At 37.8% G+C, this 24,723-nt stretch overlaps 1 pseudogene; it reads right to left on the reverse strand.

The window, feature by feature from the left end:
- Nucleotides 1–9,428: 9,428 nt before the first annotated feature.
- Nucleotides 9,429–24,069, reverse strand: LOC148875146 (RING-H2 finger protein ATL46-like; annotated as a pseudogene).
- Nucleotides 24,070–24,723: the final 654 nt, after the last annotated feature.

Raw genomic sequence — 24,723 nt, forward strand, 5'->3', positions numbered from 1 at the left:
TTTAGAATTTACAAAACCCTCTTGAACCCGCCCTACTGCCATCCCTATTTTCTTTCAGTAAGAAGAAAAACGAGTTGCAACATAAATCGGATTTAATCCAAACAAAATTGTTCTCACACCGTCCTAATCTCCTTGCAGAGGTTGGCCCCATGAATAAAAAACATACAATGAGGGAGATGTTGCCAATGCATGACGACAAAAATCTATGAGGACAGTGTGAGGACCAAACCCACTCTTGTTGCGTAGCATACATCCAATAATTTTTCCAGAGAAGTACATTGCAGTCCACTGTAGAATTCTGAAATTACAGCCCCTCATGGTCTATTACTAGCCCCCCTATAAACCACATCATGCCTGTGGATTTGGCATCAATCCACGGTCAGAATTCATCCCACCTGTACCATGGGGCTAAGAATTCTGAGATGGGCTGAACAGTCATTCTCCCTAATTCTTCCCATAACTGGAGTTAAGGCGCACTCAGAGTTTCACACACGATTACTGTACACATGTACACACTTGTTGTAGATGCAACCCTATTTAAAAACGCTGCACACAAGTTCTAAACACCAGTAAGTTCAATTAATATCGAACTCAAAAATCAATTAATCTATTTCCAATATATGGATTAGTTAAATTAGTTATTTGAATTCGAGTTCCACTAATAAATTGTTCGACTTAAAAGTTCAAAGTTCATATGAAGCTGATATAAAAGAAAAAAACATATTATATATTTGTAAAATAAAAAATATATATTTTAATTGAACTGAGTCCAATGTAAAAGTATTTTAATTGAATTGACATGTCAAATTTAGATTTAACTTGATTCGATTGAATCTCTAGATAAATTACAAGTGGCAAATATGTAGAGAACACTGATGTGGACCCCACGACTGTGGTCCCCACTGTGTTCGTATGGCAGCACAACATGTATTCTTTGTTAGTTATGTCAGTGTTAGTTGGTAGTTATTTCAGTTTGTTGTTATAACTTGTTATTTCAACTTTATTATTAGTTTATTTGCCATATAAGCAATAAGGGCAATTCAGCCTTTTTCCAATTAGTAAACATATAAATATTAAGAGTGGGTTGGCAGATCATAACGATTTGACCATCTCTCTCTCAATTTCTAAAACCCTTTGTGTGCTTCTACTTTCTCCCTCTTTTCTTCTTCTTTTCTCCTTCTGAAATCTTTTCTTTTAACTTTCGGATTCAAGACTGATTGTAGTCTTGATTGACTACTTGGTGTCAGATCAAGGATTAGGGTTTCTCATGTGAGTCTGGTACAGCCAACCACATGAGAGTTGCCTAGGGCTGGGAGACTAAGAAGGAGGATCAGCTGATTCTTGGAGGCTACTGGTAGTGTGCGGCTACTACTAAGAAGATTGTAGAAGGTTGGGAGAGTTCCAATAGTCAGGAAGAATTAAAAAAGGCTTTAGATCCCCAAGATTAGGGTTTTACATCAGACAGAAGGTAGCGACCAGAGATATTCTTTCACAAAGTAAGTTTTTGCTTGAGAACAACCTTGAAAGAACCATCTTGGTCTATTCTAAGAGGTGCGACTGAAACTTTTTTCTCTTTAGGGTTTTGAGAGAAAACCCTAAAATTCAGAACTGTCGATTGGTTTTAGATCAGATCTGAACTGGGTTAACCCTAAAAATTTACAACTGCCGATTGGTTTCAGATCAGATCTGAACTGGGTTCATACAGAATTCTATTTTCCCCTTGTTTGTGGAAGACCTAGGCCGCCTGTTATTAGTTGCTTAGGTGTTGTTTCCTATTACAGTAGATTCAAAAGTTTTTGATTGCTAATTCTTGACCAAGAATGGAGTTCAAGAATCAGGGGGAAGGTGCTTTTGGGACTAGCAATTTTGGTAATATGTCTAAGAATGCATTTCAGATTACAACTGTGAGGTTTGATGGATCCAACTACTTAGAATGGGCCCAATCGGCCATGATGGCTATTGGGGGTAGAAGAAAACTTAACTACCTATTGGGAGATGTGAAAGAACCATCTAAGGAGGACCAAATGTATACTAAATGGGTTTAGGAGAACTACTTGGTTTTGATATGGCTGTGCAATTCTATGCAGCCACACATAAGCCGAAACTATTTGTGGGCAAAAACAACCAAGAAAATATGGGATGTCATGAAAGAGACCTACTCCCAACCCCTTAATGTTGCTAGGGCCTATGAATTGAAGTGTGAGGTTAATAACCTCAAGCAAGGAGAGAAACCAATCTCCATTTACTTCTCTACTTTGAAATCTTTGTGGCATGAAATTGACCATCTAGAAACACTTGAGTGGGAAAGTCAGAAGGATGCACAGACTCATAGAAAGCAAGTGGAGACTAACAGGGTTTTTGAATTCTTAGCTGGTCTGAATTCCGATTATGATATTGTGAGACAACAGATATTAATAAGGGACAGTGTGACCTTATCTCAAGCCTACTCATTGGTGCATAGTGAAGAGACTAGGAGAAAAGTTGTGATGCAGCATCAGCCCTTCCCACCAGCCTTGGCAATAGTTAAACCTAAGTCTGGGGGTGATACAAAAAGGGATATAAAGAAGGAAGATAAGCGGGATCTAGTGTGTGAACATTGCAAGAAACCTAAGCATATTAAAGACACGTGTTGGAAGATGCACCATCATCTAGTCCTAGCAAAACTGAGGAACAAAAGGGATAATGCCCATATGGCTGTTAATACCGATTCTGCACCCTCATCGGGCACAAAAGACACGCCTCTAGATACCTTAGCTGCTATTCGGGCTTCCCTAACACAGTTGGAAAAGGAAGTTGGGAATTCAACTCAATCATCTCAGTCATCATCAGCTCCTTCCACATCAGCCTTTGCTCATTCAGGTACTCGGGCCTCAGCTTACCATGCTTTAGCTCCAGGTAACACTAAACATTGTTGGGTAATAGACTCAGGTGCATCTGACCATATGACTAGCTTGCCATCACTGTTCACTACCTAACACTTATCTTCTGGTAAAGATAAAGTGTCCATTGCTGATGATTCCCTTGTTCCCATTTCTGGCAAGGGAGACATCAAGTTGTCTAATACCATTTCCTTAACCTCAGTTTTGCATGTTCCTAAGCTTGGTACTAACTTGCTTTCAGTCAGTAGTATTACAAAATATCATAACTGTTCAGTAACATTCTTCCCTGACCGATGTGTTTTTTGGGACTTGGAGACAAGGAAGGTGATTGGGACTGGCCATGAGACGAATGAGATCTATCTGCTTGGGGATAGTTCTCATTGGAAAGATCATGAAGATAAGAAGTCTTTTGTTTCTCAGTCTATTAGTCTAGTTATACTTTGGCATAATCGGTTAGGTCATTTATCCTTTCAGTCTTTGAAGAGTTTGTTTCCTAATTTGTTTGAGTCTGTTCAGATGTCAAATTTGAGATGTGAGAGTTGTGAACTTGCAAAGCATTGTAGAACATCTTATTCCTTGAGTAATAAAAGTAGTAGTAATTTTTTTGATGTTGTGCACATTGATGTTTGGGACCTGTATCACATCCCTTCTGTTGGGGGGGGGGGGTACAGATATTTCTTGTTGTTTGTTGATGACTATACCCGTTTTTCTTGGGTTTACCTTATGCGTTCTTGAGATGACGTTCCTGCTCTGACCCAGACCTTTCATCAGATGATTTTAACCCAGTTTGGAGTCAAAATCAAAATCCTCAGATTTGATAATGCGAAAGAATACTTTACCAAGCCACTGACCTCTTATCTACTTGATCATGGGATTATTCACCAGAGTTGGGTGTTAAGGCTGCAAATACACCCATTGAACAGAATCACAAGATCAGTGCAGAGGGTGAAAAGCCTCTTGAAGACAAAGCTATGTTCCAATAGTTGGTTGGAAAACTCATCTATCTTTGTCTCACATGACCAGACATCAGTTATGCAGTCAGTGTTGTCAGTCAATACATGCATTCTCTTAGAACTACTCACCTCCTTGCAGTTGAGAGAATATTAGCATATTTGAAGAGATGTCCAAGTAGATGTATACTATTCAAGAATAATGATCACATGAAGATAGAGGTCTATACAGATGCTGATTGGGATGGGAGTGCTGATGACATGAGGTCTACCTCTGGTGTGCCTTTGTAGGAGGTAACTTTGTCTCTTAAAGGAGTAAGAAACAAAGTATTGTTTCTCGTTCTAGTGCTGAAGTTGAATATAGATCGATGGCTAATGGTGTGGTTGAAATCCTATGGCTGAAGTCATTACTTGAAGAGTTGGGTATTAATCATGAGAAGCCCTTAATGTTGTATTGTAATAATCAGGCTACTATTAATATAGCTCACAATCCGGTACAGCATGACAGAACTAAGCATATCGAAGTCGATCGACATTTTGTCAGAGAAAGGGTTTCATCTTAAGAAGTGTGTCTCCTGTATATCATCCCAGCATGCTGCTCGCAGATCTTCTCACCAAGGTTGTTCCAAGGAAGAAGTTAGAGGCAGACCTATGCAAGTTGGGAATGACAAATGTCTATTCCCAACTTGAGGAGGAGTGTAGAGAACACTGGTGTGTACCCCATGACTGTGGTCCCCACTGTGTTCGTATGGCAGCACAACATGTATTCTTTGTTAGTTATGTCAGTGTTAGTTAGTAGTTATTTCAGTTTGTTGTTACAACTTATTATTTTAGCTTTATTATTAGTTTATTTGCTATGTAAGCAATAAGGGCAGTTAAGCCTTTTTACAATTAGTAAACATATAAATATTAAGAGTGGGTCGACAAATCATAACAATTCGACCCTCTCTCTCTCTCCTTTTCTAAAACCCTTCATGTGCTTCTGCTTTCTTCCTCTTTTCTTCTTCTTTGCTCCTTCTGAAATCTTTTCTTTTTTACTTTGGGATTCAAGATTGATTGTAGTCTTGATCAACTACTAAATAAAAATATTAAAGTATCAATGTGATACACCTATATGAGGCATTTTTACTTGTATTCATGCTCACTGGCACATGATACACTACAATTCTATGTGTATTTTGTTAGTTGTGTGTATCGACATGATATGCTACTGTATTGGTACATATTGCACTATATTGGTGGATATGACTTGATACTCAATGATACAGAGGTGTATCGAACCCTAATTTGATGACATATTCAAACCTTTAATTTAAGATTTAATTTTCCCCAACAATTTACTAAGAATTGAAAATTATAAAATTAATTTATTTTATTTATCTTAAATGATTTATATATTTTATTTTACATATAAATTATATATTAAGAATGAAAACATATTTATTATTTGAAAAATTATAGTTATTATTTAAATAAAAATACTAAATACATAAATAATTTTCAACAAAAATTAATAAAAACTAAAAATTATAAAAATAATTTGTTTTATCTACCTTAAATGATTTATATGTGTTATTTTAAAATTATATGTAAAAAATAAACAATTGTATGTTAAAAATAAAAAAAATATTAATTATTTTAAAAAATAGAGATTATTTGTATAAAATACTAAATAAAATAATTCCTAAAAGGTAATAAAAATTATAATTATAATTATAAAAAATGAAATAAAGTGATAATTATTGTATGATATGTACATCTTCGAGAGTCCCGGTATTTGTCGATTGTAATGTTTCTATATAACCTATTAAAGTATACATTTCTCATGTATTTATACTTCATTCATAGCTAATTTTACTTTAGATTTAGTGTTATTAACATATTTATGTGATTTGTATGCATTTCCCTAGTGTATCCAAGTATTTTCATATATTTCATTCGTATTCATGTGTTCCCAAAGTGTATTTGCATTCGGATTTATATATGAACTATCCGATACAATATTCAATACCATACTTTAATCCTTACAAATAATAAATTAATAGATAAACTGAAAAGAATAAGAGAATGCATCTATTTGAAAAGGAGTGAGGCCTAGCTAAGTAGTGTTTTTGAACCGTTGTTAACTCAGACGTTCAAATTGTTTGGCCCGAAAAACCATCCAAGCAATTGGTTTTGTTTCACCCTTAATCTGTTCTTGGGCCAAAACCCATTAACTTGGTCATAGAACCACTGATCTAGGTAGTTGAACTGCAACCCGTTTGACTTAGATAGTGGTTCATGGGTACAACAAAGAGAGAGAGAGAGAAGGGCGGTCTCAGATCTGAGATCACTAGATCGCAGATGTTGGAGACAGAAAAGAAATCAAATCTCAAATCTGAGATCTGTGTTTCTATTGTCACCGCTGTCCTCCATCACCATTATCATCACCGGTGAAGGTTGAATCCTCCTCCACCTCTTCCTTCTTCCCTCCTTTCTTTGTTTCCTTTCTCTCCTTCATTTCCTTATTTTTTTTTTCTCTTCTTTCTTTCTTTCTCAGCCAACAACCACAACCTCTCTTTTCTCATAAAAATCTATTACCTAAAAGTCTAAAAAGACTAACATTTGCCCTATTAATGTAACTAGTCTGAATTGATTAATTTGGACAATCGAACCGCTGACCTGGAAACCAGTGGCCATAGTGGTTTTGTTTTCGGGTCGATTTTTAAAACCTTGGGTCTAAGCATTTGATCAAAACCAAAGGGTGTCTTAAATACACACACATTGGGTTCAAAAAGAAAAGAAAAATAGTATTAAATGTTTATAAATGAGTAGTGTTTAGAAAATTGGACCACATTGGCCGGTTGAACCATGACCCGAGGCATTAACCGAATCGATCACACCCCAATAACCAGATTTTCTTAAAACTCATTGAAAACCAGTTGACCGATCGGTTTAACCAAAAAACCAGTGAACCGATCCCAGTTTCATGAAATCGCCCAGGTCCATACATAATTGAAAGTTTTAAAATATTAACAAGATTTGAACTCAAGACCTTTTATTTTCACAAATTACTTAATTACCATTAATCTACCTCTTTACTTATGCTAATTAATGACTATTTATTGTAAAAGGCTTAGACGCTAGTCATTTATTTTAAAAATTAAGAAGCTTACCATTCATCTACTATATTTTAATACATTAAAAATTGTAAAATATATTATATATAGTAGTTATATGACCCATAATGTGTGTGTATATATATATATGGCACATCATCAAACCTCTGATTCGAACTCGATTGAACTTTTAACCCGTGAACCTCTCCCTTCTCTGATTCTATGCCCAGTTCAGTTCTCTGAACATTATAAATAAGAGTAGAATAATCTTGCTAATTCTAAAATAAAATACAAATTAAAAAAAAAGTAGTACTTTAATTATTAAGAGTACTTAAATAAGATGTCTATTTCCTTATTTCAGTATCTCCTATATATATTGACAAAGAGAAAAAAGAACGCGCAAAATGGTTGAATGACTTGAACCCACAATTCCACATGCGGGTCATATTCTATTAAATCTCCCGGGACTTGGAACTTTCTTTTTGGAGATTTGGGGTATTGACTTGGACCTAGTTAGTGAAACGAATCTAAGTTAATGACCTTTACCTCATTCATTGGCCCCATTTGTTGTTTGTCCTTATTTAGCACCTACTGGGGTAAGTTGGTCAATCAATAAATTAATTATGATTCATGTATTCATTTGCTGTTATATTGGATTCCATGATAACTGAAGATATTGGGGAGTTTATCTAGAAAATACTTTCTTAGACAAGTTTTACCTCCAAAACACTTGTTTGGAGAGTAGTTTAATGGACCTTTAATTTATTTATTTTTTATTTGCATGGTCAAAAGAGTTCGAGCGCCAATTGCCAACTGAGAGGGATGGTTCAGTTGATTAATTTGTTACTGATCTCTCCAGCATAGACGCAGATTCAATTCCTACAACCATTCACTTTGGGAATAAAGGTTATTAATGTGGTGCATATATATCACCAAATATTAAAAAAGTTGGACTGCCAGTTTTTTATTTTTCTTTGTAAATCATTGTCATGTGACACAGCATATTCTCGCCGTGTATTTGGGAATATGTCTCAATGATAATATTATCATTGGAAAATGTTTCTAATACACGGCGAGAATGTACTGTAGGACATTATGGGAGTAATTTTGTGAAAGGTTGATTTTAACTGTCATATTGACTTGGAAAAAATATAATAAATAACAAATGATAGGAAAGAATAGTCTCTCTTGGTTCCCTCTCCAATTTCAACATGTAGTGCGGCGGGGATGGAGACCAGGAGGTGTGCTTTGTTCCATGAATGCGCTTAATTTCTTTGTTTGATTTCTGGGTGAAATGCTCATTGAATCGATAGAGAATATGGTGCACGAACTGACTGTCTAAAGTGAACTTATAAGAAACTACCAGCTGGCTCAGCTACTTTTTTCGTTCTTTTTACTCAATTCATTCTATGAATTTAATTATTCTTTGGAGTCAAACAGTTCAGATTTAAAAAGGAAAAACTTTTAGTTCAAAACTCAATCTGAATGTGGTTCCTGTTGATCTGGGAACAAAGAAAATAAATGGACTAAAACAGATATCGTAATCATATAATGGGAACTTTTTTTCTGGAGATTTCGGCCTCAAATTCCTCAGATGCTAAAGTCTTCTAGTGAATACCCATTCAACTACGCATATTGTCTCCTCTTTCTTTGTCTTTTAACTGGAAAAAAAAACCAACGAAAATCCTCTTTCTTCTGTCACTCTATCTTTCCAGTTTCCTCAGACTAATGCATTATCCTTATACTTTTCTATGCTGTTTCAGTCATTGCCTTTGCCCGCTCACTACGGAGCATGTGATATCATGTGCAAATGGCCCAGAAACGTCTCACTAAGGGCCTAATTGTATTAGGTGGAGGTTAGGGATGGCAGTTTCCTCCCTATCCGCAGGGACAGGTTTTTTTATTTGAAAATTTGATTTTGGGAATAAGGTAGATTTTAAGATTTTATAACCAAACAGTTACAGGTAGGGTATGGAATCATGCTAAACCCAACCCTCCCCAATTTATGTATTGAATTTACAAAAATACCACCCACCATTGCTTATAATTAAATTATTGTATCAAGGCATATCAATTTATGTGTTATGTGTTAAATTTAATAATGTTTTGAATCCTATGTAAAAGATAATTAATGATTCATGTGTTTTTTTATATATGAATTAGAAATATTGATGTTTGTTCATGTTATTTTGCTTATTTATTATTTATGTATAACAAAAAAATAATAATTAGATCCGAATTATATAATTATCAGCTCCACCCTCAAATGTAATTATGCAAGAGGGTAAGGTTGAAGAGGGTATTGCATTTTCATGTACGAGGATCGAGATTCTAAAAATACAACTTCTTGTAGGTTTTGGGGAGGGTACAGGTTGGGATGTTTGGGGAGGCGGAGAAGGTCTAGAGATTTACAAAACTCTGCCCAAACCGAGTTCGCATCACCACCTCACCGTGCCTCGCCCCACACAACGTACATGTGACACCTGTCCAGTTGACGGACGTTAACCCTGCCCGTTAGCTGCTCGTCTCTCCTCTTCTTTCTCCTTCCCCTCCACTTCCCCTCCATTATTCAAATTTCTGAACTCTCCAAGTCGGACAGGGAAAACCCTCTTTTCAGTAGGAATTTTCACCATTTCCACTGGCTTCTGACTAGAAGCAAACCCATCCTCTCCAACGCCTGGACACCCACTCTCCTCCCTAAAATCGTCAACATCAAAAACCGGATTGTTAATGGCAAGGCTAGGGCTGTAAAGCGTCCCTCTACAGATAGGGCATGTTGAATTTGACAGGAGCCGTGTGTCTATAAAGTGAACATGAAAAGCATGACTAAACATAGGAAGCAACCTCAGTTTGCCTTGCTCTGAAAATTCACATAGGCAAACTGCACAGTCAAACGGCTCTTTCAGACCCATTATCTCTTCGTAGAGGAAAACAGGGAGAGCATCATGAAAGCTTGATCTAGACCAGAGTCATGCAGATGGAAGAGCTGTTGGAATTGCCTTTGGAGAGCATCAGAGCCAGAAATTTCCGGGTATCTGTTAGACAGAGGAAGACGGTTGCTTTATAAGGAATCTGACAAGGAGGTGGAGCAGGCCAGAGGTGAAGAAAATAACGGCTAGAATAACTATAATAAAAAGAACAGTAGGGCTGATTCTACTGCTAGATGGTGATGAAGGAGTTGATTCTTTCTGGTAATTATTGTTATTAAAAGGAGATGAGAATGAAGATGAAGGGGTAGCAGAAATAGGAGAAAGCAGAGGAGAGTCTGGTAAACCATCTTTTGACGAAATATGTGGAATTAGAAACGGTGGCCGCGTTGCCGGTGCCGTAGATGGGGGCGGAGATCCGAGTTCGGACAGAGAACGGGGTTAACCTCCGATTTGAGCTTGGGGGGCGGGAATATGAGAAAATCTCGCAGTTTCGCAGATAAAGCCCTTTTGAATGAGAATAGCAGCTAACGGACAGGGTTAACATCTGTTCATTTAGCGTCGCACGCGAGAATGCCCCATCGCGTGCGACTGGACAAGTGTTACATGCATGCAGGGTTGATTCGAGCCGAGACGAGCCGAGCCGAATAGTATCAGACTCGAACTCGGCTCGAGACTATTCTACAAGGTTCAAGCTCAAAATTGAGCTCGGTTCGAGCTAGAATCTTTAACTCGAACTCGGCTCGAATAAAAAATTCATAAATTCAAATTCCGTTCGGTTGAAACTCGATTTTGAGAAAAAATATTTTATAAAAATAAAAATTATATATAAAAAAGTTTTTATTTTATATTAAAAAAATTAAGAATTATAATATTTTTATTATATATATTATTTTTTATAATTTTATTATATATATATATATCGAATTGGCTCACGAGCCTCATGAGCCAATCTCTAATAGGCTTGAATTCGACTTGTTTAATAATCGAGTCATTGAATTAAACTTAAACTCGAAATTGAACTCGATTGAAACCAAATCAAACTGAAATCGAATAATTGATGAAAAACTTGACTCGCTACCACCTTATATACATGTCGTGTGGGGCAAGGCATAATGGGGCCGTGATATGACCTCCCCAAAACCTATCCCATTACCATCCCCAAGTGGGGTCATCCCATAGGATATATTTGGCCCCTTTCTTAACGTAAGGGTAAAAATGATTTTTTATGTGTGCATTTGATCTAACGGCAACGATAATTTTCAGAAATGATTTTTTATGTGTTTGCATTAGATCTGCATTAGTTAGTTTCTAAATCTTAAGAAATTTGTCCATGTATATTATAAATAATAAAAATAATATTAAATAAAAGGGTAAAATGCAAAACCCTCCCCTAAAGTTTTTGATAATCATAAAAACCTTCATTTTAGTTTTATTTTAACAAAAACCTCCCCTAAACTTCTAAATAATTTGAAAAAACCTCCATTTCGTATGAAAACCGTTAAACTAGTGCATCAAATTTTTTGAGATGTCCATTTTACCCTTTTGTCAGTTAATATACTTTTACTGAAACACCACCATTTGAAAATAGACCAAAAAATTCCCTTCGACCTATTTATCATTTTCTAATCCCTGAACTCAATTGTACGAGGAATGTAGCTCTTTGATCTTTCATCCAAACTCTATCGGTTCTAGAAAAGAGTAATCCTAAAAAGTCTTTGTCATTTTATTCATACTCTTTCAATGTCCCTTCACTCCATCAACTCAAGAAGAGGCAGTTGTTGACTTTTTCACCGTCAAAGCATACTTCGGTCAGGTAAAGAAGCAACATTCGATGCTTGGGACAATGGGGTTTCTTTGAACTTCATTGACCTCTTCGACAACTTTCTTCAAGGTGGGTTCTTGAATTTCTTCACAAACATGCCAAGTTTACAGAAGATTAAGCTTGCATACAACAATTTCGGGTCGAACATTTTAGAGATTGCATTACCATATGTATTTTCCTCTATTGATCTCCACTCAAATAAACTCTATGGGCCACTATCAACGCTTTTAGACACTAACAAAATCAGATTTCTAAAGCTTGTAAACAATCAAATCATAGGTGGGATTCCAGAGTTCAGTGAAAGTTCAGGCTTGAAACTGTTGAACTTGGCAAGCAACAGAATTTTAGGTCAAATCCCAAATTCAATCTCAAACCTGATTGAACTAAAAAGGCTTGATGTTTCAAAGAACTAGATTAAGGGCACCATCATTCCTTATATTAGTAGTCAATTGTTCCATTAGAATTGGGAAGACACTGAAGAGCCCATGTATAGGCATGTTCAACTGAATTAAGGGTGTAAACGGATCGACTCCGAAACAGGTCAGGCAATATCCAAATTCAAATTTGATTAGAAAATCTGATATCCAAATTTGATTCGATATCCAACGAATATTGAAAATTAATATCCGAATTTGAATCTGATTAAATATTCGAATATTCGATTCGATTTGAATTCGATAAATTAATTATTTTAGATATTTAATAAATATATAAAATAAATATTTTATTGATATAAAGTATATAAATATATAACTTATTTATATAACTTAGTTACTATATATAAATTATATAAATTATTTTATATGTTATATATAAGAATTAAATAATTGATCGAATTCGAATATTTATCGAATCGAATAAGGTCTTATCCGAATTCAAATCCGTTTAACTATTCGATAAGAATAAGATATCTGAATTCGACCGATTAGATATTCGAATTATCCAAATCCAATTCAATTATGTCAAATATCAAATTCGAAATCGGATTTTCGAATACCGTTGGCACCCCTAAACTGAATCATTATATATAGATAGATAGATAGATAGATAGATAGATAGATAGATAGATAGATAGATAGAGAGAGAGAGAGAGAGAGAGAGAGAGAGAGAGAGAGAGGATGTGGAATTGAAATTGGATTGCTAATATGAAATGGATCCCACTAACAAAACCCAATGATCACAACTGATTTAAGCATTTACAGATGGCAGTCAACCCATACATTAAGGTTATTCAAAATGGGCTCTTTGAATATATCTTATAATCTACTCTTCTTTTCTGCTTTTGCTTCCGCTTCAGCTTCCTCTTCCCTCTCTAAGCTTCCTTGCTCCTTGTATAGTAAATAGGCATTTACAATAATGTTATTAATATTATGACATCAAAATGAAAAAAGTTAGAAGCAAATAATTCAGTGTGTTAGTAGGGAAAAGAAAATATGCACAGAAGCACCCAAGTTCATCTTGATCTTAGAATCAAGATTACAACTATGCATGTCAATAAGCACCATGGAGACATCCTTATTACATTCTTCACTAGAAATCAACGGAAACCAAACTCCCATCATTAACTAGTAAAAATTGAGAAGCTGTTTCAAGCCCAGTACTTGAGTGGTGCTAGTAACAATTTAGCGACATTAGAAACAAATTCACATGGAATCAAAATACTACACAGACTTCTTCCTAGAAACCAAGAAACAACAGATGAAGATGCACAGAAACAAATCGCAAGGCTTAACAAATAGACATTCTAATAGCTCAAAAATCTCAAAAGAACAGAACAATTAAAAATAGATGAACTACTGATTGAAAAGATGAACCATAGCATCTAGTGGAAGCGCTTCCATCCTTGGCACGTTTCAGAGTACTTTTCTCCACTTCGACTCTCTTTCTTGCTCTCAGAGTATACTTCGATGAAGCTCCCGCCATAGAGAGAGAGAGAGAGAGAGAGAGAGAGAGAGAGAGAGAGAAAGAGAGAGAGAGAGAGATAAAGAGAGAGAAGGAGTCAGTGGTGAAAGAGTCAACGGTTGCCTCTTCTTGAGTCGATGGAGTTTGAAGCGACATTGAAAGAGGAGGAAGAAAATGACAAGGATTACTCTTTTCTTGAATGGGTAGAGTTTGGATGAAAGATCAAAGAGTTGCATTCCTCGTACAATTGAGTTTAGGGATTAGAAAAGGTGAAATAGGTCGATTTTCAAATGGAGGTATTTCAGTAAAAGTATATAAACTAACTTATAAAAGGGTAAAATGGACATTTAAAAAAAATGATGCATTGGTTTTACATTTTCCGTTTGGGTCAATGATGGAAGGGAGGTTTTTATCAAAGTAAAACTAAAGGGGAGGTTTTTATAATTGTCTAAAACTTCAGGGGAGATTTTTGTATTTTACCCTAATAAAATAGTATTATATTAAAAATAGGATAAAATACAAAAACCTCCCTTGAAGTTTTTGCCAATCATAAAAACCTTCCCTATAGTTTCATTTTAACAAAAACGTCCCCTCTATTTTTGACAAAATTAACAAATACCTCCCTTCTATCAATGACCGGGAAATCGTTAAAGAGGTTATCATTTTTTCAAAATACCTATTTTACCCTTTCTAAACACTGTTCATCTTCTTCCCCATTCAAACCCAGAAGTAGAGGCAGCGGCAGCGGCGGATCGGTGAGAACATTCAAACTGTAATACAGGGATTGAAACACTGTATTTTACTATTAATTAAACAAAGGTTATGAATATTTTATTTAACTAGTTTTTATAAGAAATTGAGAACAGTTTTCTTGAAGGAAGAGGAACAATTATCAAGAACAGATTGTTTGAGTTTAATGAATGAATTCGTTTGGTACCCAAAAAAGAATTTCGCATCTCGTGTAAATTTACAGAATGTACAGCATGACAGTTTTTTTATTTATTGAATTTAAAATTCATAATATTTACGAACGCTTAGAACCCCTCGACGACCTTTCGACAACCCTATAAAGAAGTGGGATATTTCAGCATCTGTGTTTGGTTTTTATCGGCCTCCGCAGTCGTAGTGTCTAATTATTCGACTTGATGTTAGGTCATGACTAGATTTTTTTGGCTTTCTTAACTAGTAGGAATGCAACTTTTATGAGAATTTTAAGTTTTATTTAAAGGAGGATGGTTTGAATGCCAGCAGGTTGGGAGGAAAACTTTTAAGTTCTGGAAACCTAATGTCTCCACCACTGCTCGCCTGCTCGGTGTTGGGGAGGGATAGAGCAATGTCTCAATTGTTTCATCGCGCTCTGTTGATGGTAGCTGCCAGAATGGCTCAGGATTGAAAGAGCGTAATTACATGGGATTATCTGACTGTTCTCCGGTGGACAGTTCTGCAATCTCTGGCTTAGCTGAACAAAATAAAAGCAGTTTGAATCTGAAAGCCACAGAGCTTAGACTTGGGCTTCCTGGATCTCAATCTCCTGAAAGGGATCTTGAACTGTGCCTTTTGGGCGTTCGAAAGGTCGAAAGGTTACCGAGGGGTTCTGGGTGTTCGTGAATATTATGAATTTTAAATTCAATAAATAAATGGGAGAAGTACGAATCAGGCTAACTCAGAATTTACTAGGCCCAAGTACAGGGGGAATGCATCTGACCATGAATTGATGCTAAATTCATGGGTAGGATGTGATTTATAGGGGACAGGGCTAGTTGTAGGGGGTTGGAATTCAGAATTTTACATGTTTTCCTACTTTTTCCTAAATAAATTAACAGTCTTGCACACGAGATTCAAAAAACTTTTTTGGGTACCAAATGAATTCATTCATTAAACTCAGAAAATTTGTTCTTTGACAATTGTTCATCTTCCTTCAAGAAAATTGTTCTCAATTTCTCATAAAAAATAGTAAAATAAAATATTCTTATCCTTTGTTTAATTAATAGTAAAATACACGGTTTCAATCCATGTATTACAGTTTGAATGTTCTCACTGACTTGTCGCTACCTCTACTTTTGGGTTCGAATAGGAAGACGAACAATGTTTAGAAAGGGTAAAATAGGTGTATTGAAAAAAAATGATCATCTCTTTAATGCTTTTCGTCTCGGTCATTGATGGAAGGGAGGTATTTGTTAATTTTGTCAAAAATAGAGGGGAGGTTTTTGTTAAAATGAAATCATAGGGGAGGTTTTTATGATTATCAGAAACTTTAGGGAAGATTTTTGTATTTTACCCTTAAAAATATATACTACCATTGTTTGAAATAAATAATGATTTAATTTAATTAATAGTAATGTTTATTATTATTAACTAATAATAATAAAACATTTTAATTATTATTAATAAAAATATTCTTATTACTATATAAATATTATTTATTTAAATAAGGAAATAATAATATTTATTAATTAATAATAAATATTTTTAACAATATTGAATTATTAATTTTATTAAATAATATTATATAAATTATTATTGTTATCATGATTAATAAACATATTGTTATTTAATACTGATACTAATACTAATACTAATACTAATAATAGTAATAATATTCTTCTTCTTCTTCTTATTATTATTATTATTATTATTATTATTATTATTATTATTCAATAAATGAAAGTAATGAGGGCAGTGATGTCATTTTATCACATTTGAAATGTGTTTGATTTTGATAAGACATAAAATCAGGTCTTACCATTTTCAAATCTAAATTTGTGTTTCAAATCTTCTAATCAGAGCTAAACCCAAGGCTTAGTTTGGAAGGAATACAAATACAAAGTTGTAGAGTACAAAACCTTATATTTTGTATTATTTTGTCTGTATTTGCACTATACATATTTGTATTTGTACTATTTCAAATCGAGCCTAAATGTTAGTGGGGGCCTAAAAAGCAAAAATTTTCAGACCTCGTGCATCTAAAAAGTGCTATCAAACAAAAACAGGATCCAGTCAGTGCAAGCCCCATTCGAACAGTCTTTATAAAAATACAAAGATATTCCCAATGCAAGGTTGTAAAAGTTGTTCGAACGGTGTTCGAAATTTGCACTGACCGAAGCCAATCTCTATCAAACACTACCTAAAGTTAGATGCTCTATCACTTTTTGACAAGAGTTGTGATAGTTTGAGGGTTGGAGAAGCATATCCATGAATCCAAATCTACTATATAGAAGACTACAATAGCCTCTTGCCGGTAGCACATCCAAACTTCATAAACACTAAAGGGTGTTCATTATATGTTTTGCGATGTAAATGCAAAACTATACCAATGGAGTTTAACAACGGTTTGATGTTTGAGTGTAAAAAGCAAACATGCATTATACTCATTTCACACTCTTGTGCATTTGATGATGTAAACATAGCGTTGCGTTCTTGTATGCGTTTAGAGAATATTCTTCGAGTGCAAATCTCCACCCTCCCCAATTCTCTCTTTTCTTGTGGATGAAATGATTTTCAGAACTTAGAAGTCTAAACTCTGAAGTTGAAAACATTTCCTCCGCTCTCTTGGGTTAGAAAAAAGAGGGAAAACTTGACTTCCAAGTAGTTCAACACAATTTGATCGTTGGTGTTGATGCTTTGATTGGCAAACTTGAGCTCCGCAACATACAAAATTTCTTTTGGAGGAATATAGTATGTCGTTTCGGGTTACCTTGGGTACTTATTTCCGACAACGGAAAACAATTCAAAGACATCAAGTTCTAGAATTGGTGTGCCAAGATGGGAATACAATGCCAAGATGGGAATACAACAGAACTTCACCTCGGTGGCACACCCTCAAGCAAATGGGCAAGCAGAGGTCATGAACAGAGCCATACTCCGTGGGCCAAAGGCTCGCTAATGAGTCATATTTTTATCCCTTAATATTCATTCTTTTACACTTATTAAGTACCTAATTGGACTCACTATTCTTGTATTTCGAATTAGGACATGAAAGAAGGCGTAGGGTGAAAAACAAGGCTAATCTGGTAATTTTGTATAATTTCGGCACCATACAGTAATCTGGGTATAACTCACCCATCCGGACTTGGATTGAGATAATTCAAGATGCATTAGAAAGATAAGGAAAAACCCTACAACTTTCATGTTTTGGGTTTTGATAGATACAGACGGCATCGACATCAAAATCAAGTCTGAATTCTAAACCAATTCGTAGAGAAGCCCAATTCGCATCATAAGCCCAATTCGTAGAGAAGCCTTGCAGCGGCCCAATTCGTTGAAGAAGCCCAATACAAATGCAAGAATAAGAAACATCAAAGAGTCCTATCAGATTCAATTTTCTATTATATTTCTAGAAGGATAAAAGAGATTAAGATTACCAGTTAGGATATTGGAGTAGATTAGATCTAATCTAGGCATTATCTATTAGAGAACTAAACTCCCAATGAAAAAAAGAACTCCTTAGAGGAGCAGGAGACAACTCCCTCCTAAGTCTATATAAAGGGGGCGGACTAGCACCCAAGGCACCACTCAACCTTGGGGGAGAAGAACTCAGCAAGCAAGGGAGAAAGAAAGCAGATTGGGAGCAGCCGAACCTCTGTTCTCCTCTCTTCTCTTCTCTTCACCTCTCTTCTTCATTATCTGATTTTCTTGGAGTTTTGACCATGACCATGCGTGGCTAAACTCTTGTACTTGGTCGAAGGAAGCAGAAGCCTCAGAAGAATCCACCAAACTGTGAGATCTAATTTAGTTTTTATTGTTTAATTCATGCTTGGGATATCAAATGTTCTTCTATGTTTATATATATGATTGTTTCGTTTGATTGTTAGGAAGGCCTACTAGTTTATTATTCCTTACAATCTATTGCTAGATTAGATATCAAATCCGTAATTGTTTGATCCTTCTAATCTGTGAAGCAATTAGGGTTTAATGATTTATTGCGTCAGAAATTGTTAGATCCTAGGAAGAACAATCGACTAAATTAAATGCAACCGCTTGTGCTTGTGTTGTTTAGCTTCACCGATCTCTAATGTTTAATGCTATTGTTGGATTAAATCTTTAACGCTTGTTTAGGGGTTGTTCAGTAGTAAGGGTTAAGAGGATTGCTTGTTTTCCGATTAACTGATAGTAGGAAGATGCATGAAATTAATTCCTACGATGAATATTCAAAGTCTGAATTGATTTATCTTTGCATCGATGAGCAATAGTGTAATTCTGATGGTGGATGTTATCCTAAACCAAGATTTGTTCCTTTATTAATTTCAGCACTTGAAGTTACCTAAAATCTCATTTAAATTGCGTTCTTTATTAATTCTGATTTTCCTTATTTTAAATCTGATTTTTGTTACATACACCCCCTCCATCTTTGATTCACGTAACACATAATTTGGGTTAGATACTCTCTGTGGGAACGATCCCTACTCGCACTAGTACATTCCATCTTTACGAGTAGAGGTTTATTTTTGGGTGCCTATGACAGCACGCCAAATTTTGGTGCCGCTACCGGGGAGTATTCTAATCAGTTTTGTGCTTCTCGTGATCATTGTTTAGTTCTCAAAATTTTTGAAAAATTTTCCCCTTTTTTCTTTAGATCATTTTGGTTGTTTGTGTTTTAGCATAGATTATTTTCTGTTTTATTCATTTATTTATTTGTTTAATCATTCTCAATTTTTATTTGTATTTTTTTATTATTTTTATTTCTTTTATGGTATGTCGTTTAGGGTTTATTAGGTTTTCCTCAATTTATGTTTGTAACTCGATACTCTAAGAAAGGTGATTTGCAATTCGATCCGGAAATAGAAGGGACTTTGCGCAGGTTAAGGAGGGAAGCTCGGAATCATTCCAAGGAGAGCAATCCAGCCTTTGATTCTCTATTCTCTATTTGTTAGCGGATCTGATTTGAGAGAAGAGGACATCATGGCTGGAAATTGAACCCTGAAATCTGGATTTAAATTAGCAACCCTTATGCATAACTTTTCCTGTTTTAGATGCTAATGTTAATTTTGAATTGAAATTTGGATTGATACATCTCTTACCCATTTTTCATGGTCTTGTAGGTGAGGACTCTCACAAGCACTTGAAGGAGTTGCATGTGGTATGCACGAGTATGAAACCCATGGGGGTAACTGAAGAGCAAATCAAATTGAGAGGCTTCCCGTTTTTTCTGAAGGATTCAGCTAAGGATTGGCTCTATTGTTTACCTTCTGGGAGTGTTACCACATGGAATGAGATGATGAGGCTATTCCTAGAAAAGTACTTCTCAGCAGCTTCAACGGCGGCCAATATCAAAAAAGAAATCTGCGGAATAAAGCAATACAACGGGGAATCCCTACATAAATACTGGGAATGCTTTAAGAAACAAATGGATGCCCTAATATCAAAAAGGTCAATCTCGCTACCCAGATAACCCCTCCTTGTTTTCCTCCCTTTCAAAAAACAACCAGCAAGGGCAGCTTCCGGAAAGTCAGCAGGGAACGGTCAGCGATCAAAAGGGAATGCTAACGAACTCCAGCTCCCCCCTACCTAAATGGTCGAGCCCCCCTCTTCTGTTGGTCATCTATATTATCCACTTTCTATTGCAGGCGTGTTGAGGGTTCAGTCAGTACCCAACTGCCGAGGCATTCATCCCATTCAGGCGCAGGACAGCCTCCAGGTTCTCGTTGCATTGCTTGAGTTCGGTAAGCTCTCTTGTTCGTCCCGGTTCTTCGTTCTCTTCCTATGGAATCTGTTAGCTATCTCGTTCTGTGGCGTGGTGCGAATCCTCTTGGATCTTCATCTTCGAACATGAGCTCGTTCTCTTTGTGCCGGTGTTCAAGAATCCGTTCAAAGGGCTCGGCCCGTGTGAGGTTATGCTGATGATTCCGCTTCTTCAGATCGACTCAGATAGGGCCTCTTTCAGTTCACAAAGAATAGGTTCTCCGTGGATGCAGAATCCCCTGAAAGGGGCCTCCTGGCAGAACAAACAAGAGAAGGCCCATCTTTTGCCAATTTCTAACGAAGAAAAAGTAAAATGGATCAGATGATCCGGACAGAAGGATAAGTTTTATTAGGGCATGGTTCTTTTTCATCTATCTATTGGTCTATGCGGGATTCGCCCCCCGAACATCTTTCTCTAGTCTCAGTTCTCCCGCTCGTGTATAGCCATATCATCCATGGGGGAGGGATAGTGAACCGAGGAGATTAGTTTACTATATGCGAAAATATTTGATTATTTATTCCTCCGGCACCGCAGCGTCTTCTTCGAGGGTAACCGCGAGGTTACTTTTGAAGGCTACAAACAGGAGCTTTCTTTCAACATGTGCTGATCTCAAGTTTGTTTGGGTCACCGCCCTAGCGTATATGGATCTCTTGAGGACATCCTTTACGGTTCCCTTAGCCGCCTCTTAGAAAGAAAGTCTCTTTTGTGGTCGGTCTAACGACCCCCTAACTTTATTTGAGCTTGCTTCACTTTGAGTGAAGTACTCTGCTGAAGTGATTGGCAAGGCTTTGAGGGATTACGCAATTCTTGGGATCTAGTAATAGCTCATCCTCACGTTGCAGAGCGCTAGAAGCACGTTATAGGGGAAGAAGAGTACGCGCACTAGCGCTTATAGCAGCCTGCGGAAAAACGCAAGCGCGCTAGTCGCATAGCAGCCAGCTTCAAAACTACTGCGCGCGCTAGCGCGCCGCTCGATCGTCGGCGCGCCGTTGCTTGCTCGTTGCGCGCCCCCTAATAGGGCGCCGCTAGCTAGCCCTATTAGTAAGCACCTTGGGAATGATTATAGTCAGTTAAGGCTAGTGGAATGGTTGTTATTAAGCCTTGCTTCTCTAGTTTGGTACTAGCTTTTGGACTAGCTTCCTCTTCCCTTGTGCTTCACCATAAGACAAGAAAAGATAATCCCAAATTCTAGTGATTTAAGGAGAACACCACTGCACTCGGAGGAGACGACTTCCCTCTGGTTTTAGTATCCCCTCAGCGTAGGGCTTCTCTCTGGCTAAAGACCTTCCTTTCCCTTTTAGCAAACTGACTGATGAATGGAATCTTGGTACCGCCTTTAAGCTGGTTCAAGTAAGTAGATCGAAGGTACCCTCTTTAGAGGGGCATTAGAGTCAGGGGAGAATGCTCTTTATTAGTAGTTATTGTTAGGCTTATTCTGGTGCTTCTGGGATGTGAGCTTTCTTTCCTTATCTCCCTTCATGCTTCGCCAAGCGGAAAGAGGAAAAAATACCGATGATATACCGAGTTATGGAGAACACCAAGCAAGCCCTCCGGGACATCCCCTGCCACTTCAAGAGTAGCTAGCTTTATTCGCTCAACCGATTCTATCTCGGATAAAGAAATCGGATAGTCCATCCCTTGGTCCGGATTGAGCTGCACCTGCTAGAAGATATACTAGCTGACCTAGACTTGCTATCGACCGGAGGGCCCATTCTTTCGAAGTCTGGTATTATGTGAGTATTAGAAGGATCTGGAATCTGCTGCTCAACTAATTCATAGTTGGTAATAGGTTGGCCCAGATGGATCTTTCTGGGATCGATGACCAATCACACCACTACAGATTGCAATGAGCAGAGGGAGTTCATTCGCTATTCATCCTGTAGGTGTGGGGCAGAGAACGAAATGGCTAATGTGTCAAGGACAGTAAGTGAAATAGGGTCGGGACCAGAAGAATTCTGACAGATGGACGGATAACCCAACACAACCACTATCTCTTACTGAAGTAAGCCCTACCCTTTGATTCCACAATCCGTGGGGGACGTCGATCCCATAGACGTATCCACAACTTCGATAGGCAGTGATTCCTAGGCAATAGCAAGTGAATCGTCGAGTAGGGGGTTCTAGATTTGAGTTGGTTCCACACTATAGGCAGGAAGGCAAGTGGTCTAAGATAGCCTTTTGCATTCATTCCCACCACTTCTCCCTCCCTACCCTCAACCTTATCCCATTCATCTTCCCCTGAAGAGGAAATAACCAATTAAGCTTGGTGGTAAACATCGGTTGTTGACCGAGATGGGGCAGGAACTGCAGAGAATACGTCCCGATAGGGACCGGGTAGGAAATGACGGAATGAATGATTACGAGTCGGGACCGAGGCACTAGGGATTAGAGCACTTCTTTTTTGATAAGTAGGCCCGAGGGCCGTTAGGATTGCATGCGATTCATTACGATGGTGGAGGAGGGACCAGAGGGAATAGCACTTAGAACCCCTGGCCTTCCCGATCCATGAATCATAGGTGGGTCGGAGGCGGGCCTATGGCTCCGATTACCAATAGTGGCTGGGGCAAAGGAGCCAATATCCATCTATCTTTCCCCGGGTTGCTGATCGACGAATACGAGAATGGGGTCCAGAATGGGGGAGTTGGGCTTGGTCCTGATTCAACATATCCCTATCGAGTGTAAGGGACACTACTCCTTAAGCCATATATGAGATGCAGGGGATTGGGGCGGGCGCGATACAATCGAGACCCAGTTACGGATGTGATGGAAGAGTTTCTTCATTCACCCACGGGCGCGCACGGAGCCCCTGCTCGTGTACCCCCAGACCTGTCACCCTTGTACATATTTGTCGAAAACACGGTTACCTATCTATATAGTAATCAGGATCGTTATAACGAGATGCGAATGTAGATCAGTTGTTATGGGATTCAAGGAAGATTCCATTCTTTCTCCATCCGCCACAGAATCAAGTTTCGTCCCCGGGTAACGGGTGCTAAGTAGGCACACATGCTCGGCCATATGATTTGGGATACAAAGGAAAATGAGTTAGGTGGCACCTTGAATCTCATATTCACCTAGCCCTTTCTCAACAAACCTGACACGCGAAACGCAAGGCGGAGAATTAGCAGCAGTAGAAGCCCTCCATTCTGCAAGTGGCAAGGTGAGTCAAATCAGGAATAATAGGCTGGCTCTTTGCATTTTGGATCCTTTTATCCCCACCCAACTGCAGAGCTATTCACCTTCAAATCAGCAAGCTATTTTGACCGATTCAGATGCAGCTGCCGCCCCCCTAACTACAGAGCTGTCCTACCTGATAGAGCTCCAACAGCTGCAGGAATAGGAACAACAGCTGCAAGACCAGAGCTACCGTGAACTACCTCATAAGCTATTGGGAACTATCGCCTTAACTCACACCTTTTCACTCAATCAAGTCGCCATTATGAGCCTTAATTGTAATTGCTTGCTTTAGCAACTCGAGCTAGGAAGACAAGGCACTACTCCTTACTGACCTTACTAACAGAAAGGTTTTTGGCAACGACGCTACGACTCTTGCCTTAGAGCAGTTGACGTGACGGACGAATGCCCGGTACCTTCTCAAACTCCCTTTCGTGCACCAGAAAGTGGCATGTGTCTAACAGATGAAAGCCGGGAAGAGCTGCCCTAACTTCTACAGCAACAGAAGCTACAGAGGGAGATTTAGACAACCAACGACGCTACGAGTTCGCACCCCAACCTTAACCTGTCCATAATGCACTAACCGAAGCAGGATTCCATGTTGCCGTGTAAACTCGAGCTTTGAACGGCAACATTCATCTCGAGCCAAGCCAACCTTATTGTTATTTCAAGGGAAGCTCCGTAGATTGCAGATGAAAAACGTGAGTGCGTATTCGGATCGGAACAAGTGGTACCAGCTGAGCTGTTCTAGAGGAACGGGTTTTGGTGTTGTTAGCAGTGTTGGTAGGCATTGGGGTTAGGGGGTGCGCTATCGCTCTAAGGGCTCAGGGCTTGTAGTGCTTGCTGCTTCTTTTTTCTTTTCTTTCTGGCTGTATGATAAATTCCATGACGATATGGGGGCACCACTCTTTCTATGGATTGTACACAAGCCGAAACATGGTTAGAGCACTTATGTGTCTTGAGCTTATAAATATCTCGTCACATTTTATGATTTTTTTTGGGGAGTGTACCGTGTAAGCGGAGAGAGCGAAGCGAGCTTTATAGAAGAGAAGTTAAGTCGCAGCGCGCGATGTCTTTAGTTGAAGCGTTTTTCATCTGGCCCTAAGGCTTCAATGTTGCCGCGAAGAGCTTCCCCTTTATTCATGTTGCCGGGCTTATCGGTCTGTTCTGAAGTCTTCAGATGCCTTAGTTTTGAGATGCCAGGTTGTCTGTATATATGAAATATGCCAGTTGTGTCTGTCCCCAAAAGGCAAAAGGAACAACTAACTCACTACTCCGAACAGTCTTGA

Source organism: Nelumbo lutea, chromosome 1 (assembly GCF_056320005.1).
Source record: "Nelumbo lutea isolate HS-2025 chromosome 1, American lotus-T2T, whole genome shotgun sequence".
In the NCBI taxonomy this organism is placed as follows: domain Eukaryota; kingdom Viridiplantae; phylum Streptophyta; class Magnoliopsida; order Proteales; family Nelumbonaceae; genus Nelumbo; species Nelumbo lutea.